Source organism: Labrus mixtus, chromosome 20, assembly GCF_963584025.1.
Source record: "Labrus mixtus chromosome 20, fLabMix1.1, whole genome shotgun sequence".
Classification (NCBI taxonomy): domain Eukaryota; kingdom Metazoa; phylum Chordata; class Actinopteri; order Labriformes; family Labridae; genus Labrus; species Labrus mixtus.
The window spans coordinates 4,061,603-4,075,213 of NC_083631.1; positions in this window are offsets into that span (position 1 = coordinate 4,061,603).

The following is a 13,611-nucleotide window of genomic DNA, read 5'->3' on the forward strand; positions in this document are numbered from 1 at the left end:
CAGAGACCACAGAGCGTCTCAAGTGTATGTGTTCAGCAACTGGACACTTCAAATGCATAGCAGCGCCATGAAAAGGAGCCTCTTCAGCTTGCTGGGTGTGAAAACAGGTGAAGGGGGGCCAGTGGGAACCTTTCATGGAAATCCTGTCAAGAGGGAAGGGCAACTGGTGGAGCAGCATCACAGTGAGAGTACAGGGAAAGTCAGCGTTTCAGGGTGGTCAGCCAGGAGGGAGCAGGAGGTCAGAGGAACAGTGTGTGAAGGATTCTGCACCGCCGAGTGTCTGGTCACTGCAGCTTTGTGAGCTCTGAGTTTCCCAGCGGATGAGGGATTCTTATACACCACACACCAACACACCCTTTCACACATGGACTCCTGACTGCAAGACAATTTCAGGAAATTGGGGACCTGAAATTTTTGGGAAAAGCGGGGTATTGTCTATGTCTGGGTTCTTCTGTAAAGGTGACTACTCTTGGCTAATATCACTTGAACATGTGTAAGGGTGTTCCCAGTCCCACAATGTAAATGCAACAGTAGAAACTTTATACTGGCTACTGAGGTGTACATTAAAGAGTGGGAACAGAACTCAGCTGAACTTCAATGTCGTCATCAACCTACTCCCCGTGATTAGTGTTCCTGAGTACCTTCATTCATCAACTCACCCTGCCTTTTTGTGGACTTTTTACAAGGGGTTTGGCAGGGAACGAGTCAGGGTGAACGGATTCAGATGTTGAAGCACACCGAATATCAGGAAAAATTTCAGGTCTGAAGTGCATGTGTGAAATGGGCTACAGTCTGTCTGGATCTTCCTTGTTACAGGCTCAAAGCTAGAAGAAAGGTGTCACATTAGTCTGTTTTCTTTAACTTAGTGATCCCTTTCATATTTTTTTGCTCCCTTCTTTGGTCACATTTACACAAGAATGATTCCCTTAAAACGGAATAGGTTATTAAAAGTTCTGCGTACTGACGACAATGTTTTGATAACAACCGTCGAGCACACAAATCTGAAAAAATGACAAAAAACACTATAGTATACAAGCTAGACCAGTCGTTAGCGACTTTCTAATGAAACTAAACTTGCATGTGCATTATATTCTTACTTCCACAGAGCAGTGAGGTCTAAATATACAAAAATGGCTCACCAACGAGCATTTGTGTGGACAGAGATGGGGTCGCTACCCCAAGTGACCCACAAAGCCAGAAGAAAATGGGAGTGAGCAGCACTAACAGAACTCGAGAGTCCACCGTTGTTGTTGTAGTCTACTTACTCGCACATGGCATATGGAACCATAGTGTGCATGTGTAAGTCTCAGTTTTCATAGGAACAGAGTATTTCCAGTTGACACAACGAGAAAAACATTGTCGTTTCCAAAAGTGTGTCGTCTGGAACCAGCTCCCTAAACGACGTTGTCGTGTAGAAGAACGTCCAGAATGTGACAAAGGTTCCTGTTTCTGACTGAAATCGTTATCCAAAGTGAGGAAAAAATCAGAAAGGATCTTTTACCTTCTCTTCATTAACAGAATCTCAGGCTTTGTTTCGGTCAGGTCAAGTATCCTTACTTGTCTGCTAATATATGAACTATAAACATATGTTGTCACTGTTGAAACATTTCATATAGCAAATTCAGAGTCTTACATACTATAAAATCATTTTCTTCAAAGTAGAGCCCAGGAATGCTCCATGGGAGCCAATAATATGACAAGAAAAATTCATTTTGGAATTTTCAAACAAGAGCAGTAAGTCAGGTGAGATGATTTGCTATAAAAACCTGTTAATAAAACATTTGTTGTAAAAGACTTTGGGGCTATAGTAGCGCATAAGCTCTTACATTGTGCTTTATAGGAGCACGAGAGAAAAGACATTTGATCTTAAGCCCAAGTGGTGGTCTGTTTTGTCTGTAACAATTCACACACATACACATTCATCCACACACATAAGGGATAGTGCTGAATCATGCCAAAAAGGCTATTTGATCAGTGTCAAACCCGGGCGAGATGACGTCCCATCCGACAGGATTCACACGCTCTCCGCTCTCCTGCACAAAAGGGCAGAACAACAATATTATGGTGTCCACTGAGTGCCTACCCCCTAGTAAAAACATTTCTGTGAGAGTGGGCTTGACCTACCTCTTCTCTCGTATAAAAACACAAAGCTGAGTGTATTCCGACAGCTGCTGCCCGGGTGCCCTGTGGAGAACAGAAGGAGAGCTTTGAAGATCTTGACCTTCTGGAACAATAAAACGCAATCATCAAACACTCTCCTGAGACAGACTGCTGACCCACAGATCCAAGTGTCTGCTTGAGATAATTCATATTAAACTGTAGGGCTCACTGTGTCAGTGTGTGTGTATGTGTGTGTGTGTGTGTGTGTGTGTGTGTGTGTGTGTGTGTGTGTGTGTGTGCGTGTGTGTGTGTGCGTGTGTGCGTGTGTGTGTGCGTGTGTGTGTGTGCGTGTGTGTGCGTGTGTGTGCGCGTGTGTGCACGTGCGTGCGTGCGTGTGTGTGCGTGTATGTGTGTGTGTGTACGTGTGTGTGTGTGTGTATGTGTGTGTGTGTGTGTGTGTGTGTATGTGTGTGTGTGTGTGTGTATGTGTGTGTGTGTGCTTGATGCTTGCAGGGGAGCAGATGATGTAGACCTGGAGCTCTCTGTTGCTCTGGACTGACAGCATGTGGAGTAGAGTTTACAGCAGCGATGTGAATCACACCACCTGCACTTAAATGTTGACGTGTTCGATACTCACTACAAAAAGTTTGTCTGCACTTTGTTTAGCACCACTCATTGAATCACCCAGGATGTTTCAGTCCTTTGTCATGCAGAATCAAAGCATCACGGTGACTCAAACAAACAAAGATATCCAAGTAAAGCATCAGCTCAACTGTATCAACCTGGATATATTGTAAGGATGTCATTAAAAATAATTAGAGCCTTTAAGTCTTTGTCCTTAATGAGGGCTTTGCATTTCATTACACTGAGTAAGGGGTGAGTAAATGCAATTTTTCAAGGATGCTTGTTCACTTTCTCTCTTTGCTGAAAATAAGATTTGAGGACTGATACCAATTTCTTAATCATAAAGCAACATGAAAATACTACCCGCAGCTAGCCAAAATACCACGACCCAAAATATGGGGATGGGGAAACAACTATCCTGGCTGCAATGAGAGTTTACAAATGTGGAGAAATGTGTTAAACAGTTTCTTGACTTTAACCTCCATAGGTTAAAGTCATGGCCAAGAAATGCTTGGTGACATAACCTCTCATTAAAGTTTCTAAATAAAAAAATTGCACACAATTAAAAAACTAGGAATATGTTGATTTGCTTTACAGGTGCACATTTTGTCACCTTTGCACAGAGCCAGGCTAGTTGTTATGGCTGGACCCAACCAAACTGCAGCTGTCATATTTGTTTAGGCAGATTCAGGCTCTTAACATACTCAATTATTGGGGTTAAGCAATGAATAGGCATTTAAATAGAACACGAAAGAAGGCAGGCCCTATCCTGTAGGCGAAGCCATGTTGCCTGCTGGTGCAAAACCATCCCATAGAGCAGGAAGCATGTTTTCAACCTGTCACACAATTCTATTCTATAATTTTAATAATTTTGTTCTTGTCTTTAAAATAATTTGAGTTAGAGTCTGACTTGCATCCTCTGCCATCGATTTGTGAATGGGTGTGATGTGTAGTGTATGTGTGACCTGTCGTGTGAAAGCCCTTTGAGTAGTCAGAAGATTAGTAAAGTGCCATTTACCATTTACCTGTCGAGTTTGAGTGTGATTGATTGTTTGTCTCTGTATGTCAGCCCTGAGATTGACTGGTGACCAGTCCAGGGTTAGGGTTAGCCTCTCGGACAATGACAATTGGGATTAGTTTAACTGGATAAAATGTATTGATAATGGATAGATGACTGTGATACACGCCTCAGTAATCCTAGTTGCAAAAAATCAGATGCAATAAATCTCTGTTGTGTATATGTGTCTGCATGTGTAAAGATTCTTGTGACACAAGCAGATAAATCTGATATAAAGATGGACGCTACATCATCAAAAAGTATGTCAAATAATTCTGACTCTTAAACCAGTTTTGAAATGTGCTCTGGGATGCCAAACAGGGCCAAATATTGTGTTTTCAGAGAGTTCTACAAGGAGAAAGATCCAAGGGGTTGAAGGTTAAAGTGGCTCCAAGTTCAAGGCAAGGCTTCCTTGTCTTTGATGGCAAAAGGAGGAAGTGCCGCCATCTACAACAACAAGAAATATACCAGGAGACTGTATTGTAGATTGCAGCACTAAGTGGCACATTTTAAAAGATAAAACTGAGCAGAAACACAATCTTCTGTATTAAACATAAATTCACAACTTTCTGATCTCTAACGGCTGCATCTTCCACTAACCAAAACCTGATGTGTCCATTTTTTTCACAAAATGGAAAAATAAAACAAGGCTTTGATCATATATAACCTTATATTAGCATATCTGGCCAAAGTTGTAGCAGGGCAGAGATGCCAGCTGGGTCCTCTCGCTCATTCTGGGTCTGCAGGCCCCCTGTCTCTGTCCACATGTTAATCTTTACAGGGCACATTAAAGGAAGTGGCGTTGACAGCTTAGATTTGAGGTCAGGAGGGGGCCAGGGGTCAAGCACTTCCTGCTGACATGAAAGCACATCCAAGCACACCTTGCTCTTGGTATCTGTCGTCCGCCCCCCTGACCATCTGTACCTACATAATCTGGGGCTCATCGGGCCCAAACAAAAGCCATGTGTTAATTACCTTTGAAGGTGTAATGACTTCAGGGCCACAGCCGATCTTCATCTGGTTTCAAAGCGAGGGCCGGAGAACAGGTTACGCTTCAGACACGTTACAGTTGTCCTTTCCCCTACCTGCCTGCCTTTTTTTTATTTTTTATTTTGGACTAATAACCCAGGTTTCTTTGCAAACTAAAGACTCAAATCCTGCCCACTATCAAATCCAGAGGTACACAACCGCAGAACTCTCGCTTTTGTGTACTCCTAAATGAGTCAATTAGGTAGAAAGTTCTGCCGCATGGAATTAAGCCTACACCTGTCATCCAGATGTGACGGCGTTCACTTTGATGGAATTTTCATTTTATTCCCCCGATGTTTTGTCTTAATTGTTTTTGTTCTCCTCACGTCAGGAATTTACTATAGCAGTCGTAGAATGTGTGTCTCTTGACTTTATTTACATTCATAAGTTTCTCCTCTCACGGCCCTACAGGGAAGAGAAAAGTGTGGGATTACTCATAGATTGACTAATAATCTATATACAGCTCAGAATGACTCCTTCCCTGCATTTCAAGGTGTCCAGGAGGAAGCCCTGTCTTCAGATTCCAGAGATGTGAATTATAAACAGATCAAAACCAGATAGAAACCGAAAAAAGGTGCTGGTAGCAATCTGCTCATTCGTCATGACAAAAACAAGATGATGTGTCGTGATGACGGCTCTCCTTGAGCTCTTTGTGAGTAAAGCCTGAGTAACACTTTCTTCTTCCCACAAATGACCACCTTCTTCCTGCCACAGGAGAAAGGGAATTGGTTCCAAAACAGATACCTTACATTGTTTTGAATGAATGCTTCCCCTGGCTGACCTCACAAGCATAAAATGAGATCTTTCCGGGAAGACACACAGATTACAAAAGCTTAGGTGGCTTTGTAGGAAGCAGTACTCAGTCTTACTTACATTGACTTTCGATTCATATCAGTCTATGTTTCAAATAGATCACACAATCATAATTACACATGCAGGTGTTAGCAAGGGGATGTGTGCTGTTTGCATCTGAATACATCAAAGAGCAGAGTGGACTTGGCAGCTACATCAGTTATGTACTGTCTATCTCTGTTCAGCCTCTTGAAGATATGCAGCCATCCTCTACATCCTCTCCGCTGAGAATGAACAAACACTCTATGATCCTTTGAAACTCTTTTTTTTTTTTTTTTTTTTAAATCTTTTGAAAAATCTAGTTTCCAGTCAGAGGATGGTCAGGGGCCCGTAAAATGCATTTTTGATCCTCGGGGCATCTACAGGAGAGTCTGTGCATCTACAGGAGAGTCTGTGTGCTTCTGACCTACAGGTGAAGACAGACAGATGAGCAGAGAGGCAACGCTGCAAGCCAAAGAAGTTGGTTATAAATATCCACTTCACACAGCAGTTTCCCTCCAAAGGCAAAAACTTCAGGTTCTACCTTGTAATTTATCACTGCTCCCTTCCATATGGTGGGGAAAAATCAAGGGTTGGGAAATGTTCACATCAAAGATTGCATGTGTGTTTGCTTTTTAATATTTATGGAGCCCTGTGGGAACCTTACTAATAAGCAAACTAAACTTCTCTTGGAATTGCCACTTGCAAGACAATGCCTCAGAAAATCACTGAACCCCAGTGTGCAGCAATAACCGTGATTTGAATGTCCACATTTGAAAACAAGGTGAAATGAGTCCTTCCGTACAGGACATCTTATTAACTATCGGCCAAAAAATGGTTACGTCATCAACATGTCACAAAACACAATTTTGCAAATGGTTCCAAGGTAGATAGAAATATGGTGCACCGATTTATTGGCTGTGTGATGTTAACAAGAAGGTTCAGAGCGGATCGGAGGCATTCTTAAGAGATGAGGTTTCAAACATTCCCAACAGAAAAAGTCAAAATAAGCCGTTTTCGCATATGTACTCCGGATAATATCTAGATAATTACAGGAGGACCGCTCCGGAGATTCTCCCGAACTAGCCGTTCACATATGCTCCTCACAGCGGGGGACTATCCCTGTCAGAGGGGAGGGGCCGCGGGGAATTTCCTGAGGTAAGACGTGACGTAAAAAAACAACGCGGAAGTAGCGGCCGAAGCAACAGAGTCCGCTACACGGCGCTATAATGAGAATATTTGCCTTTATATCAATGCTATGTGTAATCCAATGGAATGACAACATCCACAAAAGAGAGGAGAACAACATACTGACGAACAGAAAACATAATGCAGACGTTTAATTTACATGCACGGAGATCGTAGTGGTCGCGTGCAGACACTTTAGGCAGTCACTGTATATAAACGTCATTCTCTTTCTATTGGCTCCAGTTGAAATTACCGGAGTATATGCGGCCGCGTTCAGACATCAGCTCACCCGGACTTTCTGCGGATAAAATACTAGGGGTCTGGCCGGATAAACTCCGGGTAAAGTCTGCTCGAAAAATGTGGCTGTTTGCGTTCACACATAGCCTAAAGAACCTCCGGGTAGCCAAATCTCTGGAGTTTTTCAGGAGATTTCCGTATGTGTGAAAAAGGTTATAAAGACTGCCCATGTGAAAGTTCTTAGGCTGTGCAGCTCTGACTTCAGGGCAGACAGACCCCTGGGTGCTGGGCGCTATAGGCGGATACCTGACGGGAGCATTGGTTTGATAGAATTTGCTTGCCGGAAGTAGTGAATGGCAGACTTTCATGTAGGGAGTCATGAGATTATTTCCAATTTGGAGAGCACAATAGCTATAGATTCTCTGTGAAAAAAACGTTTCAACCAGTTTGACCCATCATGTCAACGGTGTCCATATTTTGAAAAGTATTTGCAATGGAAAAATACACACTGGGTAATGCCACAAAGTGCTCTGTTAGCTTTGAATATATAAATACTGAATGTATGCCACACAAGCACTCTGATGTGTGCTCTTTTTATTTTGAGACTAAGGGTGTAAAAGGCAGGGAGGATGATTTCGGATTCCTGGGAGAAAATTCCCAGGCCTGGAAGAGCCCGTGGAAAGTAATCAAGTAGCAGAGTGATGTCATTCTGATGAAAGGCAGCCTGTCAGACAGTTGGCGACGATGGGTACTCTTTTGGCATGGGCCACAGCCCGCCATACACCAAAATATGACATCAAAGCAGGTACCCGGCCAGGCCAAGAGGCTGGCACTGATCATTGTCTTCTTTGATTACAGTAGCCTCATCTTCTCACTGAGAGGATAAAAGAAAACGGCTGCTTGGTGTTAAGAGAGTGTCAAAAATAATGAGGCACATGCCATGCACTAATGGTGTCCCAGTGGTTCAGTGGATGGGAGCGCATACCGTGTACTCAAAACATTATGGGACTATTTCCCAGAGAGGGTTTAACTCTAGTCCTCCACTATGACGCGCTTCAGAGGATCTTTCCAGTAACTCTCAGTCTTTTAAATTGGCATCAAGAGTTTTGACCTAACATCAGATTCACATTGCATGTCAACAGCTCATTTCCTTCAAATTTGTACAACCACAATAAAAGAAAAATCCCTTAAAAGTGATTGCAATTATCATCTCCTCCCTGGAGATTCTTAAAGGTCTACTGTCTCAAAAACAGCTCTTGCATAATTGAATAATGACCATGCTTTACAACAGGGTGTGGACTTCCCCATAAAGACTACCAGGTTAAAGGACAGAAAATGAATAATGGGTTGTGACTCTGCTATCATGACCTGTAATAAGGGCTTTTCCATGTCCTTTGGCATATCTGTGGCAAAAATAAACATTTCCGAGACAAAGGAGCGGGATTCTGCTTCTGTCTCCGTGGAGATGAGAACAAGAGCAAAGGAAGGAGAGGCCTGTCGCCTCTCTGATGGTAATAATAGCAGGTCTTAAATGGTAATTGGTCTCTGCTCCCCTCCTCTGTCTACCTGGAAGAGGGCATTGGAGAGGATGATTCAAGCGCTAGGCATGAATGGAAAACTCCTGGAGGAAGACCGCACACTCATGCACCGATACCTATGAGAGAAGACCTCGCTCATCCTCCAACACATGCAGGCAAACACACAAAACAAGCATGTACCCCCGACACGAACAATCATCTTGGCTTGAATGAATGACGTGACAGAGCTGTTTACATGGCTTCAAGCAGCTATTTGGAGACCATCACCTAGATAAAAGATCAACAACAAACAGCTGACCTGTCAGATGAACTATTTGATTTTCCCTCAGTGCCAGCGAGACCCCAATGCAAGCTGTCCTATCTTGAAAGAGTTCATTTTTTATCAAACAGGGCATCATCTGTAACCAATAGACGGCCTCTTCTTACGAAATGAGAGCCTGCTCGACAGATGTCTCCTGCCTCTCTCACTCGCTCTTTCTCCCCATTTACGTCCACGTCTTCGATGGCACTTCTCGACTCGAGTCAGGATCAAGGTTGTTTACCGATTCTCTGGGTAATATCAGGAACATGTGCTGGGGGCACATGAAAGAGACTCCACGGTGTGTTAACACCCAAAACAAACCTGTACATTTATGTTTGGGGGATTTAAACTATGGTTTCAACGTGAAATTAAGTGGTCGTGCTTTTAGGGAGTTTGTCTGAACAGGAGCTGAAGGATGAAATGTTTTCGGAGGGGCGGAGTACCTGAAATGTCAAAGCTCTTTTACATTGCATTTATTTACTTATTGCTGATGAAAACTCGCTTAAAATAATGAAATCATCATGACATATGGTATGACGAAGTAGCAACCTCCAGACTGCAGTTCCTTAAGTGTCCACTTGAGGATGACTGCAAAAGTAAAGGAATCCCCATCAGGTTCTGTATTAACATGCCTATTTTAACAGCAGAAATAAACATGTTTATAGCCTGGTTCAATAAACAAATTTGGTATCAACGGCTTAATTCTTTATTGGAACTCACTGTATGAGCAGTGATAGGTTAATTTTGGGGCTTTTTATGCCCTTATTAGAGATGGGACAGTTGATTGAGGCAGAAATCGGGGAGAGAGAGAAAGTGGGGAATGATATGCAGGAAAGCAGCTACAGGTCAGATTTGAACCCGGGCTGCCTGCTCTTCGAGGACTTCAGCTTCTCTGGGGGGCGCGTGCTCTAACCATTATGCTACTGGCGCCCCAAGCAATAAAATTTCAGATTCTTTTTCTGTTCTCATTTATAACATAAGAGTAATTCACACATTTGCATAATTAGGGCCGTGGGCTGTGTTGACTGACATGTGGACACATTGTATCTGTTTACCAGGAGTACCACCTCAGCCCTGTTTCTAGATTGATCTAGAAATAAAGGTTGTGATAGCATCTACAACAGTTTGACCACCATTGTTGGGCTACCTATTGCCTCTTCAGAAAACAAATGGGGGAGGTCACTGAAACTACATCCATGTTTTACACAGTATATGGCTATGACAAGCGATAAACAAAATGTCATCGTTATTATCAAAAATATGAGACACAGATGGCAATAAGATTTCACTGTGCATTGTATGAACATGGTAAGGTTTGGAAACATTTTTATGTTGATCCTAACACCTGAGACATGTTCCTTACATTTCCAGTTTCTCTTTCCTCCTGTCTTTGATCAGTTTTCCACACTTAAACACTTTGTGGCGTAATACAACTAAGTCTTTGGCTTCGCTGTTGTGGTTTTCATGGGATTTAATGCTTAGTTTGAGTCCCACAATGTGGTCTCATGTGTCTTATGCTAGAAGTGTGCATAGTTCACATTCTCTGTATAGGAGAGGGTGGCAATTTAAAGGAATCTAAAGAAACTCTTCTATGAAATATAAAAGTTTTATAGATGGTGATCTCTCCTTTGTTCTTCCAATGAGGACCTCCACCTGTTTCTGATGATATGAGCCAGAGCCTGTCCCTTTCAAGAGGCTGATCCCTCCTGATCTCTTTGATGTAACCTGACCTAACAGTTCCAACTAGCGGGATTTGATGATCACGGATGGACTCTCGACAACAGCATGTGCAAATCAAAACTAACAGGCATGGGGAGACGGACTACAAGGATGTGTGAGCAGAACTGGCAGGCCGCGCAGACAGGGAGCGCTCACAGAGCTATGATGTGTCTCAACGGCAGGCAGGCAACGGTCACATGATCAATGCTGCCAGCCCAGACTTAAGCAGTAAAACCTGTGGATCTGTGAGGGCACATGCAACTGATCGGAGATGAAAGACAGGCTTTGACTTTCACAGGAGGCCTGGAGTCAGGGTGGGGGCTACGGGAGCTATGGGGGCACTTCTGAGGGACTGCCATCAGAACAGCTGGGTCATTTTCAAATGACCTAAATCTAGGATTAATCCATTCGGACTTGCATGGTTAAATTTGTTTCTACGCTACGCAGAGACGATGGGAGGCAAAGGAAAAAAGGGACAGAGAGAATTACCAGTGAAAGCCAGAAAGGCTTAGCACTTGGAGTTCAAACAAGGTGCACAGTAGAGAACAAACCCCTGTGCACCAACAGTAGCAAAGCTCACCAGAGTTTCTAACTCCAGCCTGTTTAACACAGAATCCACCATAACTCTCTGAATCTTTCAAAACACCGAAGCATACACTTCTCACTCACTTTAGTCAGAGGATGTTTTTGACACACTGCCGGGGCATCTCTCCATATGTCAGAGGCCAGCATCCATCTGCGAGTGATTTGAGGGGTACATTTCTGGGGATGATGTGTGATAAAACAGGGAGGTATGGGTCAAAGTGACTAGACTCAATCTGTGACAGAGCCTCTCCTCCTGGGCCCTACCACATATTTTAATCTATACAAGCATCTGTTTGAAGTTCCCAATGAATACCATCAGTTCTGCCGGTGACTTCATATCCATCTTACCTGGCTCAGAACAGTTCAACATCCTGGAGGCACACGGATTAAAGGAGGACAAAGTGTTTATACCTTGTCAGGGGTGTGAAGCAGATTTACAGTTGTTGTTTTGTTGTGTCCATAGCAAACTTTAACATTGTCTAATACAGTCCCATTAAATCGCTGTTTTAGAAGGGCTCGATTTGAAAAAAAGAGAAGCTCTTATGATGAGCATTCGCTTGTGTCGATTTTGGCACAAAAAAGGATTTGTTTTCAGCTAAGGAAATGCTTAGGAACCCTAAGGAAATGCAGGTACAAAAAACTGCCTTATAGATGTAATCATACTTGTCACTGAAGGTCTTGTTTGCCTTTGTAGGCCATAAAGACGCATCAATATTAAATTCAGTCTGTTACATAACCTGTTACAAACTCCTAACAGGGGCTTTAAATATATTTTTCATTCCATTTTATTCTCCTCTGCTTAAAAGGTCTATTGAGGCAAAGGGCCTGGTTTGGCCCATGAGCAGCTCGTTGAATAGGTCTTGTCAACAATATCCTGAGTTATTCTTTCTAGCTGTGTCGGGTGCGATACACAAAAATTGGCATTTAAATGTATTTGATATCAGTTAAAATACAATGAAAACAGTTTAAAGAGGAGACAAGTATGGAAAAAGATTTCTTTGGTAAGGGCCTGTGTCCACAGACAGTGCTTTTAGCGCTGGAAGCGCTCACGACCTTGTTGCTCAAGTTAACTTCTGCTTCCCTTGGTGTATTGTTATGTGTGTTTTAGATCGCTCCGTGTGCTTAATATTTGCTTTCATTTAACAAAATATGACCAAGAAAACATGAACACATGTATATGAGTCGTGTCCTGGCATCAGCAGCAGCTCTAAGACGAGTCATACTAGCGTCTCCTCTCGCCATTGTTGTTGACAAAGCCTGATGTTGTATTTCCCGACCCGTCTTTATTCTGATTGGTCAGTGAGGGAGAAGTGACATTGAAGAGCGCTGTTCCAAAAGTTAAACTGTTTTCAACTGAGAGCGCTGTGAGCGCAGCAACAAAAAACAGCCGACACAGAGTACATACATGTAGTGTTTTTGGCCCCTAAATCTCATCCTGCTTTCTTTAAAATGGCTAACGTGTAATTCACAATGAATGTTTGGCATGGGAAATTATTGGAAAAGCTGGTGGCATGCTGTTTATCACCTGGTCTTACACTGACTGCAGGGAGGCAGGGATAACAGGCATATAAAATCACTATTGTAGGTTATATAGAGGTTTTGATTTCAGTCTGTTTGCAAACTCCTCATAGAAGCTTCAAGCTGCTCTAAAGTTAAAGGCTGGTTGTCTTTTATAACTTTTATAACTATAAAAAATAAATGTAAAGGTGCACAGTTTATAAACATTGCCAGACTTAACTGCAATGTCCCTTAAAAAGACACTGAAAGGTAAAGAGGAGTTCTTCTATCAAAGACAAAACACGACTATGAAGTGCTACCTTGGTGAAAAATTACTTTAAGCCTGCGGGCTTCACTTTAACTTCAATGTGTCCCTAAAATGAGAGGTTGTTAGTTGTTGGAGGGAAGCCATAGATCGACCGTGAAGAGGCACTCTTGCGCTAAAAAGCCGGCTTCCCATCAGGATGCTCTGCTCGACTTCAAATATACAGTAGAGCAGGAAAGTTTGGAAGAGACTGAAGTGGGAGGGAGGAGGATAGAGGAGGGGGAGAAAGAGTGATGGTTGCTTTGATCATTGGAGGCAGACTGGATTTAAAGAAGAAAAAAAAAGTGTCCAGGTCTCTTTTTTCTAAACTGAAAGAAAACATGGGCAAACCAAGCAGCCAGAACTGAGACAGCAACTGAGAAAGTGCTGCTTCTTTCTCTCAAGAAAAAAAAAAGAAGATACTTAAACCATATTTTATTTCAAGACATCTTGAAAAAAAAGGGAATTACAAATTTAAACAATAAAACGAATCAAAATACGTTTTTTTTAAAAATCTAACCAGGTAAAATCTCTCTATTGTTGGTACTCTCCGTGAGTTCTGGTCATGTTTTGTTGTTTCCCACTTGATTCTTGGGCAACT